Source organism: Schistocerca cancellata, chromosome 1 (assembly GCF_023864275.1).
Source record: "Schistocerca cancellata isolate TAMUIC-IGC-003103 chromosome 1, iqSchCanc2.1, whole genome shotgun sequence".
In the NCBI taxonomy this organism is placed as follows: Eukaryota; Metazoa; Arthropoda; class Insecta; order Orthoptera; family Acrididae; genus Schistocerca; species Schistocerca cancellata.
The window spans coordinates 1,094,813,640-1,094,819,639 of NC_064626.1; positions in this window are offsets into that span (position 1 = coordinate 1,094,813,640).

The following is a 6,000-nucleotide window of genomic DNA, read 5'->3' on the forward strand; positions in this document are numbered from 1 at the left end:
CTCAAAACCTACTGCAGGGATTTGGATATGGAGATGGACTGATTTGCAAGGTAGGTATGGGTGTACAATTTATTACCACTATGTCAGATCAGTCATCTTACTGTAGATACTTTGTGCTAGCTGGGGTGAACTGCTAGTTATTACTGTAAATCTATTTCTCAATATTCCTTTGACTGAAGGAATCACTACATAGAGCCACATGTGTAGTGGGAGTACCGGGGAAATAGCATTCTCTCTGCAGTTCAATAGAGTGCCCTGTCTCTTCAGTCATGAATGGGACATCATTATTTCTGTACACTGTTCGGTCTGTCCAGGTCTCAGTGTAATTACATGACTACACCACACCTACATTGTCACTTAACAACCCTTCTTGTTGTTATCATAATAAGTTCACTGCTGATTGGCATACTCCTCAGCAATACTGTTCAAACTTTCAACTGATATTCAGAGTCACAAAACATTGAAGATCTATCTCCTTGTGACTGCCCACATTTAACATTATTAGCCAATGACAAATTATGGCTCATAGGTTCCACAAGGAGAATGCTATAGAACTGTGCATTAGCATATTGGAGGGCAAAGCAGGCAGTATGCAACCATTTGCACGTGGTGATATGGCCTCCAAGTATCCATAATTAACAACAAGGTAAACACCTCACAACTGAAGGGAAGATAACAACTGGAACAAAAACTGTATCAATAGCATCAGTTTTCTTCTCAGACTAGTGTGTGAATTCTCTGATGCCTAATGGTCATAGAAAAGTGACAAAGTGGTCAGGTACTTCTGGCATGCAATCCCATGAGTTTACCACGGAGGTGGGTCAATCATATTTTTTACTGATGTGTTGTACTGACCTCTGATCTCTGTTGACCATAATTTGATGGCTGTGCTGTTCCGAACAGAATCTTTGAACCTATAAATCAGCCCTGTAGTCAACATTCATCATAGGGTTAAACTTCCTGGATGATGATGCTTGAGGACATGACCTCCACTTTGTGAATCCCCTTTTCCAGGAGGCAGGAATCAACCGAATAGACTGACCTGTGTCAGGAACTGACATGAACATGACTGATCACACTTAGGACTAGTTGCATCTTGCAGTAGGTATGGGAAAAACTGACTGGTTAGAACCAATAATGATATTTTAATTCTGAATAACCAGAATTTTTTGGCACTTGTTTGGTCTCAGTTGCAACAGTTTTTTTTTTTTTTTTTTTTACTAATAACTGAGGGAAATAACCAAAATATCAATCAGGCTTAGCAGCAGTGCTGAAATTTTTCATTTTTAAAGAGCTACTTTTATTTATAATATTTACAATGGTTTGAAATATTGTACTAGTATAGGAAATGGGAAAAGTGATCAGTGATATTTTAATAATAATGCCGACAGAAACAAGTGATGTATGATATAAGAATTGATACAGCATTGACAACACAATAATGCCGACAGAAACAAGTGATGTATGATATAAGAATTGATACAGCATTGACAACACAATAATGTCCCTGTTGCTGTGTATCGTGCCTTTAGGTACACATGTATCTGCAATGTGGAAGACTTGGACCACCTGATCTGTGTGGCAGTTGCTTACTTTTGTAGCAGAACATGCATTGCATTGCAGAATGGCACCATCCCTAATCTGGAAACATTTGTGCAAAGTGACTTAGCAATGAAGTACAATGCTTCATCAGCTTTAAAAGACTGAAGATTTGCCTGTCATTTCTAGGAAATAATAGAAGAGGAAGGAAATTATAGTAACAGTAACAAATTAAAAAATTAACAATTCGTTCATGATATACAATAAAAATAGAAAATAGCTCATCTGTTGCCAGTGTCTCTTGAAAATTGACAAATTAACGTGGAAATCTTTGTTCAGTTTTTACATTTATTTCAGGAAATAATAGGAATAAAAAATGGAAATTAGTTATTTCAGAAACAAGTTATTTTGAGTGGTTTTAAGAGTCAGGTAAAAATGGTATGGAAAACTGGTAGTTTCAGTGATAACCACCATCCCTGTTTTGCAGTGCATCGCTGTAAGGAGCCTAACTGCACACTTTGTGAGTATTGCCATTCTTGAAGGGCGGGACAGGTTTGAGCACCAATATCTTGACCACCAAGCAGGAGCCAAACAGATTACAATGTACAGAGTAGAGAAACACTGTATTGGTTGTTATCCAGCAGCACATTTTGTTTCCAGAAGTGTGCTCTTTTGAACAGACCATCTATATTGTGGTTATTCTTTGCCTTTTACTTCTCAATAAGTTCTTTTTTAGTATCATGAGTCTTATTCCCTCATTCCCTGATTCCCTTGAACCTCAACCATACACATTTGCCAATATGAGCTGTTTATATGTCACCACTTAAAGGCCCAAAACTGAGGGTACACTGCTACACACAAATCTTTCGTTTATTGAAATCAAATGCTCGAGTTTCATTTACATAACTGATTTAGACTAAACTAAGTCATTGTCAACATTATTAAGCGTCTATGCCAAGGACAGTCAGAGGGGGTGGGGATGGGGATAGTAGTGGGAGAGGGGAGCGAGGGAAGGCGGATTTCTTTCTCTCCCTGCCACTCCTCCTTTCATGGAGGTGTTACATATGCTTACACTAGTTTTAGGACATGGATTATTCAAGACATTTTCAGAGATGTGATCTGATTGCCAACAGGAAGAAACAATGAGTGTAAAGATAAAATATTTGTAGAGCTCAGGCAAAAGAAATTATTAATTATTTTAAGGGGCACTGATAGCAGGTGAAATGACAATTAGTATGGGCTTGTAACAACATAAGTGAAGGTATCACACATTATTTTATACCAGATATGAGGTATTAATAAGTTATTGACCTGACTCATGCCAATTGTTTGTTTAATAATGGGCTCTTTCAGGATTCTGTCACAACTGCAACTTCATTAAAATGTTAGTGAGGTGAAATTATGTTAACCCCTTCATGTTTTGGCAAAAGAAGCTAATTTTGATATGGCAAAAAGAGAAAGAAAAAACCTTTTTAAGTCAGGTGAACAAAACTCACTCCTTCTGCTGCAATTTCAATGTTAATCTGTAACCATTGCATTTTTAATAATAAATGATTGACTTGTTGAATTGTAGGTTGTATATTCATTTTCAATCTCCCAAGCTGTAGCTTGCAAGTTCTGCGAGATGTATGTTTGTGTAGAACTAACTACCTATCCCTTCCACAATGGAACTACGCCACTAGCATTGTCCACTCCCCTACTGTGCTGCCTATGCAGCTAGCAGTAAAGTAATTGCACTCTGGATAAATACCTCAGAATTTTTTAATATCCATCTGTGAACACACTTTACATCATACTATTTCATTTTAAACTTTTTCTTCACTCACATGTGCTAGGCTTTTTTAGGATACCAATTGGCATTTTGTTTGTCACATGTAACTTAGATCTCACAGTGGCTGGTACTCCACTTGTGTGTGTTTACATACACACAGACTTCAGCGCAGCATATAGTGACACTGTGCCTTGGATGAAACAGCACATTCCACACACGTTGATCTTAGTGGCTCACACAGTGTTGCATCATGGGTTGGTAGCATATTTCGTGCACACTGTTTTGTTAGCAGCTCATATTGTGGTGCACTGTGTTTTGGTAGCTCACTAGTGCTTCATAGTGTGGTGTGCGCAAACTTGTGATGCCATGTATGCTGGTGTTCTGTTACTGTCGTGAGCCAGTTGCATGGGTATATGATTTAATGGTAACACTTGGGATGACACTGCCCCCATACCTTGTAAATAAACAGAAAGAACGGACAGCAGTATCACATAGAAGTAATATTTGTGCCACTCCCACCACCAAACACGTAGGCACTTGTCAAGGTCAAAAACACAACTTGCGGCTGGAAATAACAAATCCTTCGCAACCTGGAAGGTTATCAAAAGGCTTAGGAGTAGGAGCTCAAGTTGCAAGAATAGCCTTGCTCAATGGGGCTACTTTGGTAGGGAATTTCTATGTGATTATGGAAATGTCCAAACAGACAACCACTTACTGAAGTCTCCAAAGCTAGACACAAGCTGTGCCCCGCTAGATTTACAACTAGCTAATGGTATGACAATCAGTGTCGCTAATTATTGGGCAAAACATATTTAAACTTTAAATTTAATTAGGTCCACATATACTAGATTTTAATGTGCAGTGCTCTGGACACAGAAAATAAAATAAACAAGCACTACCAATGTCATGATTCCACTCCAGTTGCTTCATCGAGATCCAAAATGCACACCAAAAATATGCGATTCTCTTAAACAATCGCTGGAGGTATTCTCAACCAGTCTATTACACGTTCACTTCTAATGTTGCTTCTTGATTGTTCATTCACCTGAATGATGTTGTTGAACTTCATTTTCAGTTGTGTGACGCAGTAAATTGTTCTGCAGATCATTGAACAAATACACTCCTGGAAATGGAAAAAAGAACACATTGACACCGGTGTGTCAGACCCACCATACTTGCTCCGGACACTGCGAGAGGGCTGTACAAGCAATGATCACACGCACGGCACAGCGGACACACCAGGAACCGCGGTGTTGGCCGTCGAATTGCTCAACACATGGGGTGTGAGGTCTCCACAGTACATCGATGTTGTCGCCAGTGGTCGGCGGAAGGTGCACATGCCCGTCGACCTGGGACCGGACCGCAGCGACGCACGGATGCACGCCAAGACCGTAGGATCCTACGCAGTGCCGTAGGGGACCACACCGCCACTTCCCAGCAAATTAGGGACACTGTTGCTCCTGGGGTATCGGCGAGGACCATTCGCAACCGTCTCCATGAAGCTGGGCTACGGTCCCGCACACCGTTAGGCTGTCTTCCGCTCATGCCCCAACATCGTGCAGCCCGCCTCCAGTGGTGTCGCGACAGGCGTGAATGGAGGGACGAATGGAGACGTGTCGTCTTCAGCGATGAGAGTCGCTTCTGCCTTGGTGCCAATGATGGTCGTATGCGTGTTTGGCGCCGTGCAGGTGAGCGCCACAATCAGGACTGCATACGACCGAGGCACACAGGGCCAACACCCAGCATCATGGTCCGGGCGATCTCCTACACTGGCCGTACACCACTGGTGATCGTCGAGGGGACACTGAATAGTGCACGGTACATCCAAACCGTCATCGAACCCATCGTTCTACCATTCCTAGACCGGCAAGGGAACTTGCTGTTCCAACAGGACAATGCACGTCCACATGTATCCCGTGCCACCCAACGTGCTCTGGAAGGTGTAAGTCAACTACCCTGGCCAGCAAGATCTCCGGATCTGACCCCATTGAGCATGTTTGGGACTGGATGAAGCGTCGTCTCACGAACGCTGGTCTAACTGAGACGCCAGGTGGAAATGGCATGGCAAGCCGTTCCACAGGACTACATCCAGCATCTCTACGATCGTCTCCATGGGAGAATAGCAGCCTGCATTGCTGCGAAAGGTGGATATACACTGTACTAGTGCCGACATTGTGCATGCTCTGTTGCCTGTGTCTATGTGCCTGTGGTTCTGTCAGTGTGGTCATGTGATGTATCTGACCCCAGGAATGTGTCAATAAAGTTTCCCCTTCCTGGGACAATGAATTCACGGTGTTCTTATTTCAGTTTCCAGGAGTGTATTCATCAGGAAATATTGTTTTGAGCTCTTAAGATGTGATAAATTTTCATGCACCTACATTAGCTGATCAAACAAATCTGGATGCCTGTTACTGGACATTAATATGGGTTGTGCCCACCTTTTGCCTTTGACAGGTTGAAATCTGTTGGGGCACTTTGAATGAGATGTCGCAATGTCTATGGAGCAATTGCAACCCATTCTTCCTCAAGAACTGGATCCAGAGAAGATAGTAATACTAGATTCTGGTCTCTGGACTGAAGTCCATGTTTTCTCTCATCCCAAATGTCTTTCAGAGGGTTCACTTTGGGACTTTGTGCAGGTCAGTCCATCTCAGGAATGTTCTTGTCTACAAATCATTGCCTCACAGATG